Here is a 22871-nt window from a genome sequence, read left to right on the forward strand (position 1 = left end):
CAGGTTCGGGCAGGCGCTGGGTATTGCATTCAGCTGTTTTCAGAGCGTGGGTGTTTGCTTCATGTGTCCCTGTAGAGCAGAGTCCCCTCGGAAGGCCGTTCCAGGCAGGAAACTGCTGCTGCTCCTGGTCAGGGAATCGCATGGGGAAAATCAGTTGCTCTTTCTTTTAAAAAAGCCTCTGAGTGAGGAGTTTGTTCTGGAGAGATGGAGAATTGCCGAGATCCCACGGGCTCTGCTCCTGCCTGTCCGACGGATTCCCCCCAGCACCAATTTGGCTAGTGCAGTGGTTGCCGTAATGATTTTTTGGGGAATAATGATTTGTTGGGATAACAACTTGCTGGGTAATGACTTAAGGTGCACAGGGCACTTCTATGCCCCAGCTCTCTTACAGCACTCGCACGTTATCTTGCTGACTTTGCAGACGGGGAAACCGAGGCACAGACCTGACTCTGGAGATGGCTGAGGCTGCAGCAGTACCTCCAGTTGCAGCACTCGGGTGCTCCAACGATGCTGCCCACGTGCTGCAATACCAGCATATCGCCCACAACCTGGCTGAACTTCCCCAAGGCCCCCTGACGAGGGGTCTCCCACATCCCCTCCATCCCCAACTCGGCCACCGTGAGCCACTGGCCATGGTGTGTCTCTCCAGAGCACTGGTTTCTGCCTCTGGCACCCAATGGGTACCTCTCCCAGCAGCCGGTCTCTGCCCCACTGATGCTCAGGGTACCACCTTTCTTCCCAACGTCCCCAGGAGGGCATCACGGCAGGGCTTGTGCATCTCCGTCACGGCTGGTGACAGTGGGGCGGACAATGACATTTGCTGCAGGAGCCTGACATTGAACCCAGCCAGTCAGAACGGCGGCTGTTTTGCTGGCAAGGGTAGCAGCTCCGCTCCGACACCATCAGCGAGGGGACAGGAGAGGGAGGGGAAAGGAAAAAAGCCGAAGCAGCAGCCAGACAGCTGCCTCTTCCTCCTCCTCCTTTTGTGCAGAAATGTGTTTTTGTTTGTCAGTCAAACAGATTGTTTTCTCCTTCTTTGCAGGCCAATTGTTTCTGCTCCTGCAAGATAAGGGATTGAAAAGGGCTGTATTTTTATGGCTCTGAATCTAGGCCCTCTGAATTGGAGGGGAGACATCAAGTGGGAGGAGATTCCTGTTCAAACCAACACTCCTCTCCCCAGTTCCACTCTCCAATCCTATTTCCACCCCCATTTTCCTTTTTTCTCCTTCCTTCTCCTGCCTGGAGCTGCCTCTCAGCCCTCTCACTGTTTAATCTCCATCTCTCTGGTGGACTCGGGAGGTTTATGCAGCTTCATCCTCTTTGCACCATCTGCTGAAAAGAATCCGTCTTCCCCCTCGCTGCTCTGTCCAGTGGCTCCTCCTGTCAGCCTCCCCCCGAAAAAGGGGAGAGCGGAGCTGGTGCCACTGCACGTGTACGTCCAGATGAACAAAACCCAGGAGGGGGGTTCCTTTTCTGTGAAGGTTTTGCCCAGAAAGCGCCTTGGAGAGTCAGACCCCGCATGGAGTAGGAGCAGGAAAAAGAGACAAGGGAGGAAAATGGTTAATAAGAGCAAGCCCAGGCCAGGATAAGACAGCAGGTTCCTCTCCAGGCTTCCAGAGCGGGCTGCAAGGAGCATGTTTCCAGCCTTCTTCGTTTGTCTTGTTGGATTCCCCCAAATCCACAATCCAGGCGGGATGCCGTGACTCACGGTGATGGAAACACCAGAGCGGTGACCACCGAACAATCGCCAGCATCGTATTCACACCATCGGAGCAGGTCCCCAAGCCAAGGGACCTGGAGAAGGTCCTTGCTCTGGGAACCATCAGGGCATTGCACTGCTTGCAACCCCTGCCTTGCAAGCGGTGGGGATGCCTGTATCCCAAGCACGAGTCCTTTGCTCCTGTGCGCTGATCGCATCGCGCTTCGTTGTTCGGCACTGAGGACCGGAGGGAGGTTGAGAGCCTGGAAGGGGGCAGCGTGGTTCATATCCAACTCATAAGCCTCTCAGAGCTCAGGCTTGAGGACTGAGATTCACTCAATTAATTTTGCTTTGGCAAAAAGTCCATTTTTATTGCTATTTCATGCCTTCAGTATAGATTTTCCCTGTTCGTCTCAAAGGGATAATAAAACCCGACTCGTTCTTTTTATAAAAGTCTCACACTCCCTCTCTCACCAGGCTCTGTGTTCCCCAGCTAGAGATGTAAATTTAAAGGGGAAATGCTGTCATTTAAAACAAAACAAAACCAAAAAAAGCAACTCAGAAAGCCCATCTCTGAGCATATTCCAGCTCTCAAAACTAGGCCGTGCAACCAAAGCAAAACCCAAGCAGCTGCCTTCCGGCAGCAAAGCGGCCTCCCCGCCACGATGCCCACCCTCTCACTGGGGACTGGGGGTGACAGCCAGCCCTAGGAAGCTGCTCTCCATCTTCCATGGCTGGCGGTGGCCCTTGGCTTGCTGGGACGTGTAGTTTTTGCTGGCTGGGCACTGGCAAGCGCAGGTGGTGACCGCTGCTCGGAGCCAGCTCCCCAGCGCCTGCACCTGCCTCCCTCCGCCTTTTCTGCACCAGGCCTGGGGTGAAAGCCTCGCTGCTGCCATCCCTGAGCAGCTGTACAAGCCCTCCTGGGGAAAATCCCAAATCTGCGTGGTGCCGAGCGGCAGGCAGGTGGATTTTGAGTGTGTTTTCGGTCAGGTGGTGGGACAAGATGGCAGCAGGATGATGCTGCTCCCTCCGCCCCAGCTGGGATGCATCCTGCCCAGTCTTCGGAAGGACTGTAGCTGCACAGCATTCCTCCGAGAGGTGAAGAAGGGAAAGGGAGACTGCCCTTCCTCTGCCTTGTGCCCTGCTGCAGGGGAGAGGATGTGAGCAGAAGCCAAGTCGCACTGCTGGAAGTCTGTCATTATTGAGTGGCAGTAATCGCCCGGGGACAGGGTGGGGTCCCCAGCACCAGCAGTTTTTAAGAGCAGGTTAGACCCAGGTATCCCCCTGGCACAGCTGATCCAGCCCGCAAGGATGGACTCAAGACCATTTCCTCCTGCCCTGGCCGCGTGTCTGATTCGGTGACATGTGTAAATCCGCTGTCACCAGGACTCTCCCTGCCTCAGTGGAAACCAGGAGCAAATCCAAAGCAGAGGGAAGCCATGCGAGGCAAGAGGGGACGTGCACGTGCTTGCGCGATGCCAGCCGGCGTGCTGCCGCCGCACCAGCCCGGCACTCTGCCCTGTGCCGCAGCACGAGACCGGACCAGCCAGGAACAGGCCGAGGGTGACAGCCAAAACCTTCATGTGCAAATGTTTCTCCTTCTCCTCACCCTTTTCCCTTTGCCTGCACCCCATTGCAAAGCTGCCGGCGTGCCTCACTGCCAGGAACTCAGAGCCCTGCTTGCATCGGGTAGGGCAGGCAGCGCCCACAGCAAGAGGAAACCCACAGCTCGCTCTGTTCCTGCAGGTGTGCCTCCAACCGACAAAAGTTTTAGGGCAACTCACGCTGGGATGGGCAGGAGAGGAAAGACGAGGTGAGGAAACCCCCGGCGGTACCACGCTCCCTGGCTAACTGATGGCCCGTCGGCTCCCAGCTCAGCTCGCTGTGCCCCCGGCGAGGCTGCGGCGCGGCTCCATCAGTTAAACCAAAGTTATGCCGTTTCCTCTGATGGCAGAACAAACCGTCCTTCCCTGCCGCGAGCTGCCAAGCCTAAGGGATGCTACAGAAAATAATTCTGCAGCTCCCCCATTTCAGGGGAAATCAGTCGGGGTCCCTAGATTTTCTCGCAGAGCCCTCACAAGACCTGACCCTCCGGGCTGGAAAATCCTCAGCGAGCTGTGACAACCTCTGCAGCTCAGGCAGAGGCGAGAGATGATTAAGACTGGCTGAAATCTCCCAGGACTCTGATGTCTGAGAGGCCCCATGCAAGACAGAGAAACACCCTGGGCTGCTCCTTGCAACCCACGACTCCCCTCACCTTAGCACGGGGCCGAAGGGAGACCAGGGACCGAGCGAGGCCAGGAACCAGGTCACTGCCGCTGGTTTCCAGGCAGCAAAGGTTTGGAAGAGCAGAGGATCATTTAGCAGAGCGACAGTGAAGGTTCAGAGCAGAACCTTCAAATTACACGCTACAGAGCACTTTTCCTGCCTAAAAGGTCTCTGAAATGACTGTGGCGGCTCTGAAACGAAGCACTCTGTATGCAATTGTTCCCTGGGGCTTGCAGAGGAGACAGAGCTGGGAGAGGAGAGGTGGGTCTGCGGTCCCTGGCACGGGCAGCTCCTCATCAGATGAGGATGCACGCTTCTTCTGGGCTCCACAGCACAGCCGTACTGCTTCCCTAAATCTCCCCAGCTGTTTCTACCAGTCGTGGTATTTTTTTTTTCTTTCTTTTTTTTTTTTTTTAATTTCTCACTTCCTGCCTTGAACTTCACACAGCTCCCGGCCCACGGCTGCAGAGCTGCTGCTTAGGGTGCGGGTACCCCCAGCCCGGGTTCTGAGCCCCGCGCACAGACCCACACTGAACCCCCCCCACCGTCATCGCTCTCGCCACGCCTCGAGGCACACCTCAGTCGCCGGGGAGGGAATGGGGAGAGCACTCAGGGGGAACGTGTCCTTCTCTCCATCTCACTTGGTTCCTTCCCATCCTTCTCCGATCCATCCCCCAGCAGCTCGAGGTCCATTTTCATCAGCCAGTGACAGACACCAGGAGATGCGGTCTCAGCGCCGGCTGTGCACCTGACCACGCAGCGCCGGGGCACCATGCACAGCCAACCTCTGCCTCCCCCCGCCGGTCCCTCCACCCTTTCCCACCGATGCACAGGTGACAGCAGCCACATCCGCAGAGCCATCACGATGCTGCTTGCCCACCTGGGGGACACGAGCTGCCACACTGGGCAAGGCGGCTGTGCCGTCCTGGCAGCTGTGGGGTAGGAACACTCTGCAAAGTCCTTGCACCCAGCAGAAAACCGTTTCTGGACCTTCAAGGGGGCTCTGGCGATGCCCACAAGCTGGGGGCTGAGCTGGGGAGCCCTCTGAAGGTGCTGACACCAACAGAGATGCCATCCCTCCGCCTTGCACAGGGCCCTACAAGTCCTCTCCCATGCAAAACCCCCACTGTTGGTTTTATTCCTCCCAAACATGACTTTGGGAGGTCACCTGAGGGCAGCCAGCCAGGGCACGGCTTGCAGCCAAGGGGAGAGGAGGCAGGAACCAGCAGCCACAAGAGGTTTTGCAAAGCTAAGTTTGCTCACGTCTAAGGGACAGCGTCGCGCTCCGTCAAAAGCGGCGGGGAACGAAGGCACACCCCAGCAGCTCCCCACTCTGACGTCAATGAAAACCTCCGGCAGGTCTGTGACGTCAGCCACGACGCTTTGCCACCGGCCAGAGAGCCCTCAGGATGCCGACCCCCGGGCCAGGCGATGAGGCCGGTCAGCATCTCCGTTGGGACCCCCAGCTGTGCACGCACCGCCGTGCTCAGGCTGCTGTTCCAGCTGCTCATTTCCAGGGGGTGGTGGGAATGGGGGACACGCACACTGGAATTCAGCTGGAATTTCGCAGCTTAAAATTTAGCTGCGGCAGAAGGGCTAGGGGAAGGGGGGGGGGGGGGGCCCTGGGGGTCCCAACCCGCCTTCCTCCAGGTGGGCTTCGGATGAACCAAGCCCCCCTTCCGCATCCCCACGCTGCCACCCGGGAGCACCGGGCTGAGCTCACCCGTGGGGCCGGGGGTGGGGGTCGGGGAGCCCCTGGCTGCCCCCCCCCCGTGACGTCACCGACCTAGGGCCAGGCTCGCGCTTGGTGGGGGGGCCGAAACGGGCTGTGGTTGCAAATGGGAGTGCGGAAGGGAAGGGAAGGGAAGGGAAGGGAAGGGAAGGGAAGGGAAGGGAAGGGAAGGGAAGATGCCGGCAGCGCGGCGGGGACGCGGTGCCACCGCCGCTCCACGGCAGCAGGAACGCAGCGGGCCCGGGGGAGCCGCGGCTGCAGCCGCCGTTACGAGGCGAAGCGAGCGGGGCTGTAAAGGCGGGGACTGCCGGGCAGAGCCCCCCCACCCCGACCCCCCCCGCACACCGGCAGGACACGGGGGCTGCGGCCCCCGCCCCGCTCGGCCAGCCCCGCTTCCCCCCCCCACCCCTCCCGCGCCAGACCACGGCTGTCACATACACACCCCCTCCCCCGGCGGCCTCCCGGGGCCCGCCTCGGCGGCGGGGCAGAGCCGCGGCTCCCCCCCCCGCCCCGGTCCCGCACCCCCGTAACCGGAGCTCCCTTACCTGGCGGACCGTGCCCCGCTGCCTCTCAGCGGCGGCGCTGGGCGGGGGCGGCGGCCCCGGCGGCCATCCCCGGGCGGCCCCGCCGCTCTCCGCCGCGCCGTGCGAGCCGCCTCGGCGGTGTCAGCGGGCGGGAGCCCCGCGCGGCGCCGGGAGGGAGGGAGGGAGGGGAGGAAAGTCGGGGGCATGACCGAGCACCGTCGGAAGTGCACGCGCGCCCGCGCCGCCCCTGCCCGCGACGGCGGCGACACCTGCCGGCCGCGCCGCGCGCCGCCGGTAACGGGCAGCGCGAGCCGCCGGTAACGGGCAGCGCGCGTCGCAACTCCGGCAGGGATCGGTGCCGCGGGCGCCGCGCATCGCCTACCGGGCACCCGTTTACCGGGGACACCGCGGCAGCCGCTGGGCGCCGGTAGCAGGCGTCGGTACGGGCAGCACATGCTGGGCACCGGGAACCGGGCGGTGCACGGTGGTCAGCGATACTGGGTGCAAGGGCACCCCGCTGGGCAGCACCCGCCCGGTGCCGGTGGTGGGCGCCGGGCGCTGCGCGGGACGGTGAGGTCCCGGGTGCCGGGCACTGGGGACCACGGGCCAGATCCTGGGTCAGGGATTAGATCTGGATCTGGGTCTGTGTCTGGATCTGGATCCACGTTTGGGTCAGGGGCGGGCCACGTGTGGGGCCACGCTTGGATCTAGGTCTGCATTTGGATCAGGATTTGGATCTGGATTTGGATCCACATCTGGATTTGCGTTTGGAGCTGGAGTCAGATCCTCTCCCGGATCTGGATCCATATCTGCATCTGGATCTGGAACACGCATCCTTTGCAAAGGATGGAGGTGACACGTCTGGCCGCCAGCTCTCCGAGCATCCCACAGCAGCCCCAGCAGATGCACCGAGCACTGTCATGGCACGGGGTGCTCACCCCCGCCATGGGCGCTGCCCACTTTCCCTGCCCCAGGCGGCCTGGGGAGCCCCGGGGGAAAGCTGGGGGCTGCAGCAGCTGCAGCAGGAGCCCCGGCCTCCGAGCCGAGGGGAGGGACAAAATGGCAGCGGTCCCGCTGGCCTTGGCTGTTGCTCAGCGGTGCGTCTGGGGCTGAACGTGCTCCAAGGAGGAGCTGAGGTCAGGGAGGGGGACGAGTGCAGGAAACATATTAAGCGAGGAAAATTGGCTGCAGCCAGCACTGCTGCCTAATGCTTGCTTGGGTTTTTCCTCTCCATCAGGTACCTGGTAAAAGCCCTTTCTGCTCAGCGGTCGCAGCTGGTTAACCGCTTGCATCTCAGACATGCCACCGGCACCCGCTCTGCCCCAAGAGGGGTGGCACCCAGGACCCCTCCTTGCCTGTGTCCCCAGTGCTGACACCCGGCTTTGGCCACGGCAGCATGTGCAGGTATTCTTAATGGGAAGATTCTGGGCTCTCGCAGCCCAGCTGCTAATTTATAATCCTGTTTTCCTATTAAAATAAAAGCTTCTCTCTTATTCCCGAACATGAGAGCCAAAACGAAACTATGAGGAAGTGCCCTGTTTGAAGAACACGCTGTGAAACGCACAAAGGAAACGAAGCGAAAACAGCGTTTTGCACGTTTTTTAGCCTCGTTTGAGCTGGGACTTGGAACCACAGAAGGGAAATAATTTCCAGCAGGATGTGCACAGCAGGGGGGGTGCGTCGAGCTGCTGGTGTCCCTTTGGAGCAGGGCCACCTGCCTGCCGAGGGACAGCAGTTTCTGCGGGTCCCTGCTTTGTCCCCGAGGGGTGTCAGGTCCCTTGGGGGTCCCAGGGATGCGGGCTGGAGCAGCGTGTCCCTCGCGAGGGCGGCCAGGCGGGGATGGCGGCCGGCGGCAGGAAATACCTGCTGCTCCGCCGCTTCCCCAGCCAAGGCGAACAAGAGGGAGAGTGTTCGGAGGGCGGCTGCGGCCGCGTGTGGCAGGAGGAGCCTCCGAGGGACACACGGGCCATTGTTCCTTGAGTGGCGCGGGGCGGAAATTCGGATGGACCTGTTGTGAGCTGACCTCCCAGCACTGCCGGGGGCTGATCCCGGGCTGTGAGCAGGACCCAGGAGCTGCCGAAGCGGATCAGGCCAGGAATTCGTCAAACCCGGTGTCTGGCGGCTGAGCTGCTCCTGACGGCAGTGGGACAGGCCCGGTGGGACAGCCCGCTCGAGGGGGGCTCTCCTGCTCCTCACAGCTGGAGCGTGGCACGTGCCCAAGGACTTTTAGCCTTTCCAGAGCTCTTACTGATATTTGTCATGGCCCTGCTGTCTGTCCGTTCGCGCTCCTGCCAGAGCCCTGCAGCAGCCTCACAGTCATCTGGAAAGACATTTAATATGGTCTGGTTTTGATCTGTGCTTTGCCATTTCTTTAAGCGCTCCCTGGTGTTTTCCTTTTGCTTGTACAGCGCCTTTTACCACCAACGCTCCCCCATTTCTTTAAAAAGGAAGAAAAAGACTTGCAGAATATGCCTAGCCTTGCAAATCCCTAATTACCCTCCGCGTGTCCTAGCAAACGGGCTTCCCTTTGAGCAGCGCTGCTGTCAGCAGGGAAGGGCTGCAGGCTCTCCCCGAAGCAGCCGATAACGCTGGTCCTCCCCGCTGCCCTTGCACGGAGAGCAAAGAGGGGTTTATCTCGCTGCTCCCACCCGAGCTCCCAGCCAGCTCCGCGCTCCTTCCCCCGGCGCCCATCCCTGCACCGGCCTCCAGATCTGAGGAGGTTTTTTTGGGAAGGAGGCTGCAAAAGGGGGGAGAGAAGAGAACGTGCTGCTCTCCTTCCTGGCCGCCGTGATTTGCCCTTTCTCAGGAACCGGCCAGATTGTTTCCATTAGGAGAAGCTGAGGATCCAAGTATTTGTCAATGGCCAGGAGAAGATTTGCTGATCGTAACTGCCGTTCCCTAGAATAATGTTGAGCGAGGTGCTTGGCGTGTAACCATCCTTTTATGGTAAAAACAGGGATAAATGCTTGGTGGATTTGCATTTTAAGTTGATTGATAAGTGACATTAATGCACGCATAGATAATTTTGTATTTTGAGATTGCTGAGCAAGGAATAATTTTTATTTTGGGTCAAAGATAAGGGCATTGTGTTGAGATGAAATATGCAGGGTTTTTGATCTGTGTCACCGGTGGTGCGTTTCTCTTTGCTGGGTAAGGTGATGGCAGGCCTGCGTTAGCCATTCCTGCCCTTGCTTTCAAGTGCTTTGGGTCTGTGCCCGATGCACAGAGTAATCCCCTGCTGGTCTTAACACCAGGACATAGTTCCAACTTTCTGAGCTTTGGCATTTCCCTTTATTAAAAAAAAAAAGAAAAAAGAAGAAACCTCTGATTTATATTGTTTATTTATTTTTGTGCAGGCTGTGCCACTGAGAAACATTAAAGAGAGCAGTGTGGCTTGATCGTTACGGGAGAGGTGTGGGCAGAGTATTGCCAAGCTGGTGATGCCTTTCAAACCCACCTCTGGCAACCTGGACTGAAGCCATCGGCAGCACCTTGGCCCTCCCAGCGCCGTCCCTGCCCTTGCGCCAGCCCTCGTGGCACATCCCAGATTGGGCGGCGCAGCCGGTGTCATGCCGGGCAGCGCACGGTGCTGTTGGCTCCCTCGTGTTACTCGACCTCTCCGGGTTGCTGCATGCAGGGTGTCACCTCTGGACATGAGAGATCTTCCACCCATCCACCCATCCACCCACCCACCTCCCAGAAGAGGCTCCAGGAGGGTGGCTTCCAGCTGGAGCACAGGGGCTGTTTCTGCAGGGGCAGGCAGCAGGAAGCAATGCCGTTCACGGCGTAAAGGGAGGCCTAACGAGAAGGAACCATGCAGACATTAATTAGGCAGGCAGTGAAATCCTCAGGTGCAGATAACTCAGCAAAAGCACCGGGCCATTTGCATGCAGGGGATGGCAAGTGATTGTGTCCCAGCGATACGAAGTGAACCCCCTGGCATCCCTCCTTGCCCCTTTGGTCAGGTCCCACGGCCACCGCAGCCAGTGGGGCAGGGGCTGATGGCGGGGGGCTGTGTGGCAAATGCCCTCCTCCTCCTCCAAAGCAGGTGGTGGGAGGAAAAAAGGAAGGAGAAGGAGGAGGGAGCAGAGCTGAGGAGCAAAATAAGCTGCACTACAAAGCGCCCCGAGCAGTCACTTATGCTTGAGGCCATCCCTGCTGTGTGGCCCTGCTTTTTCTAGGCCTTGCAGGAGAAGCCTGGAGGGATGGAAGAGGGACGGGGGTGAGGGAAGGAGGGAGACAGCCCCGGCTAAGCCAACGTGTGTTCAAGCCTCAATAGGTTTCAGAGGCTGTGGCATGTTTCGGGGATGAAAGCTGCCCTGGGGCCCCCCCCAGCGAGCATCAGCAAGCTGCGGGCACTGCGTTTGTCTGGCTGGTGACTTCCTTGTTACGCTGCAAACAGTATTAAAAAAAAAATAAAAGGCAAAATGTACAACAACAAAAAATATAGCACCAGCCCCCCTCCACCCCCTGTCTCCACCACCCAACAACAACCAAGAAAGGCAAGATCTTTCATAAGCCCGGAAGATGTCACCATAGAAACAGAAATCAGACCCACTCCAAGGATCCTGCTGCCTGGGAAGGCGATAAAATGTTTTCTATCGATTGCTGTCGGGAAAGTCACTGCTGATAAGCCATCCGAGGAGAAATGGAGCAGAGATGCAGGGACACAGGAGCTCTTCAAATGAGCCTCCAGGTGGTCCCTCGCCTGCCCCTATGCGGCGGTCGGGGGCCAAGGGACCCCGGGCTCGCTGGGGGCAGCTGCTCTGCCCCGGGGCTGGTGCCAACATGTGTGTGTGCAGAAGAGGAGGTGCGAGTGTTCCGTGCCTTTGGTGTGGCAACGTGTGCGTGCCCTGGCTGTTATAAGTATGAAGTGGAAAGCCTGCTGTCTGCTTTCCCATTTGCTTTTGCAGCAGAGCAGCTGTTCCTGGTGAAAACGTGCTGTGTCGAGGCAGTTGAACTTTCCCTTGGCTCCTGGCACAGCATCGCCAGGGTTTGGCATCCCCCTGCCTTCCCTTGGTACCAGCAGCACTAAACCCCATGGTGCAGGAGGTGCCCCCCTGCCTTGTGCCCTCACAAGACTGGGGTCCCTGGTCCCCATTAGCACTCAGGTGGCTGCTCTGCAGCTGGGAGCATCCCTGCAGCTGCAGCGCTGGCCGGGAGGTAGGGGATCTTCCCAGCGCTCTTCCCAGGGCACCGCACAGCGCTGGGGCCTGGCTCACACGCCCTTTGAAGAGACGGAAAATCCTATTATGTGCTCATTCTTTTCACAGCGTGAATCCTCAGAGCATTCAGCAGCAGCCGAGTGTGGTCTGCTGCTTGCAGCTCCACGCTGCCTCTGCTCCCACCCACACGGGAAGGTCTCTGGGTCACCATGGACGGGCATCACTTTTACATCCCTGGCCCCCCAATCCGTGCCAGAGCTTGGGGACACAGCTCTCCCTGCAAAGCCATTTGCAGCATCCAGTGGCAGGGTGCAAAGGCGGGGTGTGCAGGGAAGCAAGGTGGGGGACTGTGGGCTGATCCCCCACTCCGCAGGGAGCTGAAGCTGCCTTCACAGCCTGCAAAGCCTCACATCATTAGGGCCGCGAAGGTGGTAACCCATCTTGCATGCTCCATCCCTGCACCATCTTTGCTGCCAGTAATTGGCAGCAATAAAAGAGGCAGTTAATCCAGGCCAGCATGGGACGCAGGCACATTGATGTCTGCGGTGAAAGGCACCCTGGCAAGGAGGAGCTGGGGAAGAATACGCTCCCGGGCACAATTTGCAGCCCTGGAGAGCTGGTTGGATGCCACGGGGAGCATTTGCTGGGGATTTTGTTAATGATGCAGGCACAGCCTTCCCAGCTTGTCCTGTGCTAAAGCCCTGGCTTGCACAAGCTGAGGCTGTTTGGCTTGAACTTAGACCAGCTGCTTTCCACTGGCTGGTGGATTTTTGTCTTGTTACTGGGTGGCTCCATGCAGGAGATGAACAAAGGAGCAGTGAGTGGGTGATTTCACCTTGGAGGGTTGTTTTTGGAGGAGGAGGATGGGAGGGTTAAACCAGGTCATTTTAGGATGGTAGCGCTGAAGAGACTGCAAGAGGATTTTTCTGCACGTGGAAAGGTGGAATTTAATCAATATTGACAAGAGCCATTCACCAAAACAGGCTCATTCACTAATGAAAGCCAGACCTAGTGACTCCCTAGGGAAGGGTAGCTTTGGGAAAGAGGGGAAGGAGGCACTGAGAAAGCCAGGGCTCTCTCTCCCATGCCACTGGTTCTTATGAAAGCAGGCTGTGTTTGGGGTTGATTTTCCCAAATGGAAAGGCTTTGGCTTCTTGCCTCCTAGGTCCAGGATGACCATGACCAGCCCTTGTGGCAGCAAAGCGACAGCCCCATCCCTGCCTGGGGACCTGGGTCCATGTTACCCCCCAGGCACTGATGTCCCAGTGTCAGGCAGAGACTGGGACACCTGCGGTGACAGCAAAGCCAGCCCCACAGAGGTGTCATGGCAAGGGGCACAGCGGGGCAGGACGGTAGCGCAGGGCTTTGCCCTCCAGCTCACCCCACAGCCAGGGGTCCCCTCGCAGTGAAATCTCCTTCCCTGAGCGGAGATGTTTCCATCCAAGCCATGTATTCTGTTGGGTTTTGTAGCACCTATTTAACTCAAACACCCACTGAGGTGGGGGGAGAAGAACGTTTTTGTCAGAGATTTGTGCTTCCCCCTCTATCCTTGCAATTAAAAGCAGCAAATAGCCAAGACACCTCTGAGACCAGTCTCTTCTGACAACATAGCACACGGAGAAGAAACCTAATTTCTGTGGATGGCAGCTGGTATTTCCCCATCGCTGCCGGCTCTGTGCCCTGGAGCCAAGCTGAGCTCGCTATCACATAGTGCTGGGGGCTGCCCAAAACCCCACAGGCACAGCCGGGGGCTCAGGAATTGTCGGGGGGCAGCTAGGGCTGCTGGACCAGGACCTGCCTGGGGATTTCCCTGGGCATGCAGGGGACCACCACCGGGCTGAGCCACGGCCAGTTGGCAGGTGTGACCTTGCAGGCGCTCCAGTACCTGCAGCTGCCTCCTGGCCTCCAGAATCACTAGTCTGGACTTGTTGGGCTGTGAGCTTGACTCTGAGATTTAGATTCTGACAAAAAGTCCAGTTGTTTACCCCCTGTGTGTCCCCAGCTTCTTGGGAAGCCATGGTAGATGTCGAGCCTGGGTGTCCTCCTGCTCAGTCGCAGCACTGGGGCAGCGCAGCGACCTGTCTCTGCCGTGGGGAGGGGTCAGGTTAATTTGGTGGGCATTGGGCTTTTTTCTTTCTAAAAGGCAGCATCGTGTGTCCCAGCCTTCTGGTGTGGCCGCAGGGCTGCTCCCAGAGCGGGGGAGCTGAGCGGGATGCGATTGGAAAGAAGGAAGATTTTGATCCCCTGCCAAGCCCGCACAATCCCATCCAAGTTCACACTGGCAGATAATGAGCTTTAATGAGCAGGCCACACTAATTGGTAAGTGATCCCAGAACTGTCTGTGGCAGAGGCGAGGGAAGAGCAGTGGCAGCTCGAGGCGAGGAAGGGGCCAGGGCTGTGCAGCCTGCAGTGCTCCGGAGGGCAGGGGCTACCAGAGCCAGCGCTGCCCAGAGCAAGGGTTGGGGCTGCCCAGAGCAAAGGCTGGGGCTGCCCAGAGCAAGGGTTGGGGCTGCCCAGAGCAAAGGCTGGGGCTGCCCAGAGCAAGGGCTGGGGCTGCCCAGAGCAAAGGCTGGGGCTGCCCAGAGCAAGGGTTGGGGCTGCCCAGAGCAAAGGCTGGGGCTGCCCAGAGCAAGGGTTGGGGCTGCCCAGAGCAAGGGTTGGGGCTGCCCTGCACGGGGGGCTGCCTGCTGGGCTGCCGGTGGGGATTGCAAACACCGTGACAGGAGCTTGCATGTAGGATGGCAAGTGGGGTTTGCAAGCCAGACCGTGAGCAGCGTTTGCAAGCAAGACCATGAGCAGGGTTGCAAGAGCAAACCCGTGCCCGGCCAGCCTTGCAGGCATTACCAGGGTGAGATGTGTGGGCAAAAAGATCCACAGGAATAGCTGTGCATCCTTCTCCCGAGCTCTCTGGCAGGTGAGAAATGGGGTGCAGGGAAATGTAGGCTTTTGCACTGGAGAGTGATGAGTGGGAGAGGCCAGTTTGCACCCTCAGCCCTTGAACCCGGAGCAGGGCAGGGTGGGCCTGGGTGGCCAGCCCGAGCAGGCAGACATATGCCGCTGCCAAGGCAGTCCTAATCGGAGATCATTGTAAATTCCCCTCTCAAATGGAGTGGAACATTGCTATTAAGCTAATATAACATCACGGGGGAAGGACGTTCTGCTGCCATCATCTCCAGGGAATCGGGCCGTAATGAGGGGAAAGAGCGGGAGATGAGAGTGGCTGGCACACTCGGGGTGGTGGGAGTGCAGACCAGCTCCGGACCACCCAACCCTGCTTTGCTGTGCCCTGCCTCAGTTTCCCCATGTGGCCAAGGGGCAGTGAGCTCTGCTCCAGCAGCCAGGATACCCTGGGAGCTGGGTGAAGGGCTTATTTGCCATCGATCCTCTCTGGGAAACTGAGACACGGAAGAGTTTGACAGAGTCACCCAGGAGACCAAGGACAGCAGCAGGACCCTGCATCCCATGGGTGCCTCTGTGCCATATTCCCTAGGAAAAGGGTGCACAAGGCACCGTGTTTAAGTAGAAATGTGACCAGGACAGCAGCCGGAGCTGGGGTTCATCCAACCTGTCAGATTTGGGATGCCTGTGCCAGCTGGTAAACAGGAGCTGGGGAGCAGCACAGGCTGGGGGCTGCTGGTGGGCAGGGGGCTGCTGGTGTTGCTGCTGGGGGCTGCCTTGGTTGATGTTGGAAAACGCGATGACAGCTGATGTGGGCAGTGCCCGGGGAGGGGCGAGGACGTCCATCAGGTGCCTCGGGGGTGCAGGGTTGGCAGGGGATAACGCAGCAGTGAAGGCAACGGGGTGAGGTCTGCCAGCACCCCAAGGGACAGGCCAGGGGGGTAGAGGAGCATGAGCCCCATCAGCCCCTCTAGCAGTGATTAGCAGGGCCATCACTAGATGGGACCACCCGCACCCAGGGCAGGCTGGGCTCTGCCCTGGGGGAGCTCAGGCACCCCAGGGCATGAGCAGGAGCCTGGGGACCCTCCAAGGAGCAGAGGGGTGGCCTGTCCCCGACGGCAGGCACTCTGCCAGGTCCCTGCAGCAGCCGTGCTCCCTTCCCAACACTAAGTGGCAGCCTCTGCCTGGCTTTGGGGCAGCCCCTGGCAGTGCCCAGGCAGCGGGTCCTGGGCAGCAGCATCCTCTGGGTCCCAGGTGGCTGGTACCCACCAGGGTGCAGACCACACTGGGGGTCCTGCCAGGGGACGTCCTCACCCACACAGTCATGGGTGTCAGGCTGAGCCCTGCTCAGGGTCAGGTAGGGTCAACACTGCCTGCTAGGAGGGAGATAAGAAGCAGGGTTGGCAGCTGTTGGTACCATCTGCTGAATTAGAATCACAATGCACTAAACAAATAGCATCTTGGGATAAAAACGTGCTGCTTAGGGCAGAGAGGTATTTCTGCTGCAGGTATTGCTGTGACCTGGTAACCCAGCGTGGGGATTTGTTGTGCTATAAAGAAGCGCAGGGGTATAAATGAGTCCTGGGAGTTGTATCCTGCCTGCGTGCATATCTGTGTGTCCGTGCCTACGGAAGCACGTTGTGTCTTGTGCTGTATAAAGTGCTGACACTTTGGGGAAACGCTGCTTTGGATTTTCTGCAGCACAGAATGGGGGGAACAGAAAATAAATCAAATTACTATCATGGGAGTTTTGGTTCAGCCCAGCATGAGGTCAAAGAGACAGGCAGTGCGACACTGGGGCAGTTCCTACTCCCTCCGAAGCATTGCCCTTGGCATGACACCAAATTTTATCCTTGTGAATCGCCAGCCTGCCAAGATACTCCTGTGCAGAGCAGAAACCTTCACCCCCACATTGAGCTGCCACTGGTCCCACAGCCAGTCCTGCACCGTCGGGGCAGGAAATACCACGTGGGAGCTCTGGATCTCCCCAGCCCTGGTCTACCCCAGCACGTGCAGGTAATACAATCCTGCATGGACCTTATAAAGTGGATAGAGCAGGCTATATTATGTATATGCACCTCAACTCCATAGTCATCGAGAGGGGTAAGTGCAACCTGCAGGGCTGCAGACAGTTTTTCCCCAGGGCTGGGGACACCTGGGGACATGGTGGCTTTCAGCAGTGCACAGGTCCCAGCCAGCCCCGCTCCCTGGAGCCGGCACTGCCGCTTTGCCGCTGCGAATGCCGATAAAGCACGGCCCAGCTCGCTGGCCGCCAGCTCACGCGTCTGTAAGCTCCTCAGTGCCGATGCTTTATCACAGCTAAGCGCTCACGCCGGGTTTAACACAGCCCAGTCGGCTGGCATGCATTCCACTCCACATTTATCCCTTCCAATTTTGGAGCAACCAGCCACTCATAACCATTTGCCCTAATGCAAACAGCCCGGGGCTGAGCTCGGTGCCTGCTCACCCCGTCCTGCACCACACACACTCGGGAAGGCTGCGTCTCCTGCAAGATAAACAAGGTGCATGCTAAACCCCCCCAAAATCCTGGAGAGACCCAGCCTCCAGCAGGCCTGGGAGGTCTCCAAGGGGATTTCTTCTGCCAGGCACCCAGCGATAGGATGCATGGGAATGGTTCAAAGCTGCACCAGTGGGGTTTAGTCTAGACATTAGGAAGCATTTCTTTACCAGGAGGGTGGTCAAACAGTGGAACAGGCTTCCTAGAGAGGTGGTCGATGCCCCAAACCTGTCAGTGTTTAAGGGGTATTTGGACAATGCCCTTAATAACATGCTTTAACCTTTGGCCAGCCCTGAAGTGGTCAGGCAGTGGGACTAGATGATCGTTGTAGGTCCCTTCCAGTTGAAAATAGTCTATTCTATATTTTGAAACTCATTCCCACAGCCACTCCAAAACCCCTTTGGCTTTACATATTTCCCTCATCCCCCATGGCCAAGCTCGGGCTGGTGAGTTATTTCCATCGCTGCCGGACGATTTGTGGCTGCCTGCCACCACTCAGAGGACAGGGGTGCTCAGATAAACCATCCAGCATCTTCCTCCCCGCACCGGTGTAAATCAGCACAATGCGGGCGATTTCAGTGGGGCTGATTTACGCCGGCAGAAGGACGCTCCAAAGTATGGCCATGATTTAGCAATCCCATTAGGACCTTGCCACTTCTGCAGAAGAGGCGCAGAAGGTCGGTTTGTCTTTTTCTCCTGGAGAGAAAGACACAGCGATGAGCGGTGACGGTGCTGGCAGCCGGCTGTGCCTCCACTCGCAGGCCAGCTCCAGCAGGATCAGTGCTCCAAGAGCATGGCTTCATCCCAGAAAGGTAAAACCTCTCCTGTGATTTATAGCAGGCAGGAAAAGCCAGTCCCATCTGCTACTCCAGGCACCTACTCTTTTTTTTAAGCATGAAAACTAACTGTGAGAAGCAACAGAGCTGCAGGAAAAGTGTCTTTCACAGGCATGGTTCTTGGGGAGCCAAAAGCTGCAAGGCAGTGGGAGCTGAATTTACCTCCATGGGAGCCCTGGAGAAGATGAGCATCACTTTGCAAAAGTGAGAGTGAGGCAGACAAGCCAAAAAAAGTCACCCAGAAAAAAGACAATCTCTTAGCAGTGCTTGCTCATCCTCCTTTCTTGACATTCCCTCTGGTCCCCATACGCACTAAGGGGATTTTACCCTACATGATGCTCTGCAGCCGCTCCTTGTGCACACAAGCAGAGCGTGGCCGCGCAAATCACCCCTCAGCCAGGCTAACAAATGACTAAACAACTGCAAAGGCACTTTGCAGCATCATTTTTTTCAACAGATTTAGCAGCAGACTGGCTTTTACGGTGCAGCTCTCCCTTCAGTCACTGTACCCAGCCTCTGTAAGGTACCACCCCCTCAAGAAAAAGAGGAAAGCAGTTTAAAAACAGGCCATTTCAGAGAAACAGCACCCACATACAAAATGGCTCCTTGAGGGCCGCTGTAGCCCTCCATGCTCTGATTTAAAGGCCAAGCAATTAGTGCAGCAAGCTGGGAAAGCACTTACAGTAGTGCTCAGGTAGGAGGTTTGCTTCTATTTTGGGGCGCTGAGGCTGGGATCAGAAGCTGAGCAGCCAGCACTCGGCTCGGTGGGGGAGAGGGGGGTCAGGGAAAGGTTTGCAGGTCCCACCAGTGGAAAGGGGTTGCTGAAGATGAGGAAGACCTCTCTGGAGGATGCAGCTAAGGGAGATGGCTGCAGCTCCTGAGCTAAATGCTGAGTGGCCTGGTTGAAGGAGCACCTGGAAAATGTCTATTTGCAGGGTGGCTTGGGCTGATACAGATAACACGAGCCCAGAAACCACAACAGTGTTAAACTTCCCGCAGGCAAACCTGTCTCTCATCTGGCTCAGCCAGCTTTCCGCCTGTGCCTTGCTCATGTCAGCTGTGGGCTGCTCCGTGCATTTTTGGGGGAAGGTTCCTGCTGCATCACCCCAGCAAACAGGGGAGGCCCAGCAAGCACAGCCTTTCCCATCTCACCTGGGCACCCCCAAAGGCTGGAGTACTTTCTCATGGCACCATCATCGCCTGGAGCAGCACATCTTGCATGTCTTCTCTTACTTCTTGGCAGCAACATCACCAGGATGCCCTGTCCTCACCTCTGGAGGTAGGGGACCCATGGGGCCACCCCTCCTCCACCACTGCTCACCTCACAGCTGAGCAAGAGCTGCTCAAGGGCAGCCTATGGGGGAAAATCAGATTTTAACCCAAGATTGCAGGGGAAAAGGCTTTGCTATGTAGGTGTTAATTGAGATTAATTGAGCCACGGAGAAATTATTTGCATTTGCCAAATCAATCACCTGCTGCTCGTCACCCCAGATGCATTTTGCTCACAAGCTGCTGCTTGACCTGGCTGTGCGGCCAGCATTGAGCTTTCCTGATGTTACACTCCAAAACACGCTCCCATTTCCCTTCCTGGTGGCTTTCATGCATTTCCCCTGTCCCAAAAAACCCTGAGGCCTTTGCCAGGTAGATGTGTCTCCTCCCAGGCAGAGAGGGTTGCTTCCCCAGCCCTCTTCTTGGCTTCTGCCCTCTGTGTCTCATGGCTTTGGGGTCCCTCTCACCCTCCTGTCCCGCTTTCCCAGGCACTCGCCTGCAGGGACGGCTGCCCTGGCAGGGCTGGCTCAGGTCTGGAGTGCTGCCAGAGCCCTGCCCGATGCCGGGTGGCTGTGGGTGCCTGTGCCACAGCGATGCCCTCCCAGCGCTCTCTTCTTTGGGCAATCGACCATTTTGGTTAATTTTTGCAGCTTGTTGCAACAAATGTCCGCAGGTTGGGGGTTTTTTTTACTGCTTAAACACGTTACTTATGCACTGGTGTCCCTGCACGGCAGCCCGTGGTGGGGTTTTGTGCATTATCCGTCCTCCCTTTCTCCTTGTCTCTGCTGATGGCAGGGTCAGGCCGAGCTGCCAGCTCCTCTCCCCAGTGTCCCCAAGCTCAGTGCTGTCATCAGCCACGTTTTGGGGGGGCGAGAGGGAAGCTGGGGAGGAGAGGAGCTGCGAGCTCTGGGGAGGACACAGGGCAGCCCAGGGACATGCCCAGCCCCCCCAGCAAGGTTTGAACTCCATGGGCCAAATCTTCCCCCTTTCTCTAGCTCCTTTGTCCTTCCCTTCCTCTTCCAGGAAAACAAAACTTCAGTGGCTCATCTCCCGCAGATGGGCTGGGGTGATGCCGTGCCAGCAGCCACAGCCTTGGAGAGCTGGGGACATGCTGTCCCTCCAGGAAAACTCCCTGAAAAGTCAAGGCCAGGCTGGCACTGCGTCCAGCGCGCGCAGAGAAGGCTGGATTTTCTTCTGACCGTAACAATTGTGTAATGCCTCTGCCTTGCTGTGTGCCCCTGGTCACATCCCTTGTTCACCGCACTCCCCAGAGATGATGATGCTGTTGGAGACTGTGGGTGAAAATATAAGTGTGATGGAGGGATGGAGCATGAGGCTGCTGGCCACACGCTGTGCTCCTGGCAAGGCTGGGAGCTGCAGACGTGTAACGCTGCTTCTCCCTTGCGGTCTCTAGGATTAGCTTAATAGCATGGGGAAGTAACAGGATGAAAAATTCGCTCCCCTCCAAGCACTAAAAGCCAAGTTTCAAGGTTAATTGTCTGCCCTGTAGGAATAGCTTTTGCACGCTGCGAGGGGCTTAATTAGTGTCATTTTAGCCAAGCAGAGAGAGTGCGCCCTGAACCCATACCACATGTCCCCAAGCCTATTCTCCTCTCCATGTGCCGGGCGGAGAGGTGATAGATTGCAAGCAGCTTCCCTCCACCAGCACCCAGCGGGGCCGGATTTGGGGCCAATCATGAAACCACAGAATGCTCCTTGGCAGCTGCAGTGGTCTTGCATCCCATCACTGCACCCCTGGGTACTGCACCTGTGGGTCCTGCACCCAGTGTTTTGCGAGCCTGCTTGGGTTGTTCCGTCATGCTGTAAGCTGATGGAGCAGGGAGGAGGCATCCAGATGCAGCCACATGGGGAATATCCAATGTGGGGGGATGAAAAGCAGCATTTAAGGAAAGCTGGAGCAGGCTTGCAGTGGGTGCAGCACAGCTCACAGTCCTGCCCAGCACCGCGGAGGTGATGCCCAGCTGTCATGCACCGATGTGCTGCAAAGCGGCTGGATCTTGCCTCCTTCCCCACATGCACCCATGTCCCCTCCGACCCGGGGGCACCCATCCCCACTAAGCACCTGCCTGGGAGAAAAAGCACACGCTGCCAGGTTTGGCTTTAATGAAAGGCACAAGGAGATGGAGGTAATTTCTTTTCCTGATTAATGTCGTCCTGCACTCCCCTACCAGCTGTGGGACACAACTGCTCTCCACACAGCTGAGACTTGTTTGCAGCCCAGTGCTGATCCCCAGCAGCTGGTGTGGGGCCAGACGCTGGCCAGCACCGAGGCAGGAGGAGAAGCAACTGCCTTGAGCCTTGCCTTGGAAACCAGGGCTGGTGCCAGCAGCTGGGTCTTTGCTGGCACGGGGTCGGCCCGTCCGCAGGGATAACCCAGGGCTTTCGCAGCCCAGAGCAGCTGCTTCCCATCGCAGCATCCTCAGCAGCAGGGGGGAGCAGGGCCCTGGGTGCCCCCATGGAGGGTGCCTGTACTCTGGAGCCACCAGCTGCCCCCAGGCATGGTTTCCCATCACCCAGCATCCATCCTTGCTGGTCTTCAACTAGCAGAGACCGCAGGGACTGCCATGACCCCCTGTGCAATCCACGCCAGGAGGCTTCCCGGGACGCCTGCCCGTCTGGCCTGGAGCAGACCTTGGAGAGGAGCAGCCTGTTGGGATTTAAAGTTTTCCCCATACTGAAGAATTCATGGCAGCCTCTGCTAAACCCATCTGCTGGAAAAGCCTCTTTATTCCTGCTCTGGCCGTGCTTCCAGCTGGGCTGTCCTCCCCCCACCCCTGACGTGCCCACATCCCATGCCCTGCCATGGGGCTGTGGCCAGTGGGTGCCAGGCCCACCCCATCCTCCCAGCCCTGATCCAGCCTCTCCTCTTTCCCCCTCTGCCCTTTGGATTCAATTTCTCCGTCGGCAGCTGATGTCCAAATGGGGTCCCAGGGGCTCCCCAACACAACAGCAAACCGCAGAAGAAAGAATCCATCCCGAGAGCCGGGGCCGTCACGAAGCCTCTGCACCCCTGCCCGGGCAGTGACCTGCAGCCCAGCCAGTTGCCCTTTTTATGGGGATCTGCAAAAAAAACCCCTAATTCTTGGCAAGGGTGTGATGCTGCAGGCAGGCACTCTGGCAAAGGGGACGTCTGGATTTTGGTACTTCCAGGCAGATTCTGGCTTCTCTGGGTGTGGGAAGAAGGAGGGATTTGTAGAAGAAGGAGCAGGGACAGCATCTTGTCTTCAGCAATAAGGGGATTAAACGCCTTAAGGTAAACAGTTTGCTTTGGTTTAGGTGGGGAAACCACAGTCCTTTTGTTTCAGGCCCTGTTTTCTACACTGCAAAGATCAATTTGTGCTTGGTGTTCTTCATCTTGCTGAAAAGGTGAAGGAAGAGAATTAAAAAGTTGGCTCCAGCAGCTTCTTTTTGCTGAAATGAGTTGAATCAGCACCCAGCAATGGCACCCAGCTCCCAGCCTGCCTACGGGGAAGGTTGTGGCAGCAAAACCTGGTTGCTCGACTTGGGGGGGTCCAAGGGCCAAGGCAGGACCCTCCCTGTCCTGTGGCCAGGTGGGGAGGGGATCAGTGGAGCAGCTGGTACTCACAGCTCACCCTCCCCTCCTGCTACCGTGATTCAGGGCTCTCAGCTCCTGGTGGTGAGGAGCAATGTATTTTTAATTCGTTTAAGGGAATTAAGCTCATCTGTGTCTGACTACTCACATCGCCTCCACTTTCATTAATTTCTGAGCCGCTTGCCTGGTTTCCTTTGGCTCTGGCAGGGGTTTGGCATCGCAGGGAGACCAATTTCCTGCAAATTCAACAAATGCTGGTGGCTGGGGAGCAGCAGGAGACCCTGTTAGTCCCATCCCCACAGTGGGGGGCACTTTTGGTCGCCTACTGCTTTAGTCCTACAGAGACCTGCTGCCTCATGATGAGATTCAGGGATGGCAGGGGGAGCTG

General features: G+C 57.9%; 1 protein-coding gene across 4 annotated transcripts in view; it reads right to left on the reverse strand.

Annotated features, from left to right (window-relative positions):
- RAI1 (retinoic acid induced 1) overlaps positions 1-6436 on the reverse strand; it is a 76556-nt gene extending 70120 nt beyond the window's left edge. For all 4 annotated transcript variants that reach the window (XM_075104752.1, XM_075104748.1, XM_075104751.1 and 1 more), the window contains exon 1: positions 6245-6436. The gene's annotated coding sequence lies outside the window, so the exon portion shown is untranslated. The remainder of the gene's footprint in view (positions 1-6244) is intronic.
- Positions 6437-22871: the final 16435 nt, after the last annotated feature.

This window comes from Phalacrocorax aristotelis, chromosome 10 (assembly GCF_949628215.1).
Source record: "Phalacrocorax aristotelis chromosome 10, bGulAri2.1, whole genome shotgun sequence".
Lineage (NCBI taxonomy): Eukaryota > Metazoa > Chordata > Aves > Suliformes > Phalacrocoracidae > Phalacrocorax > Phalacrocorax aristotelis.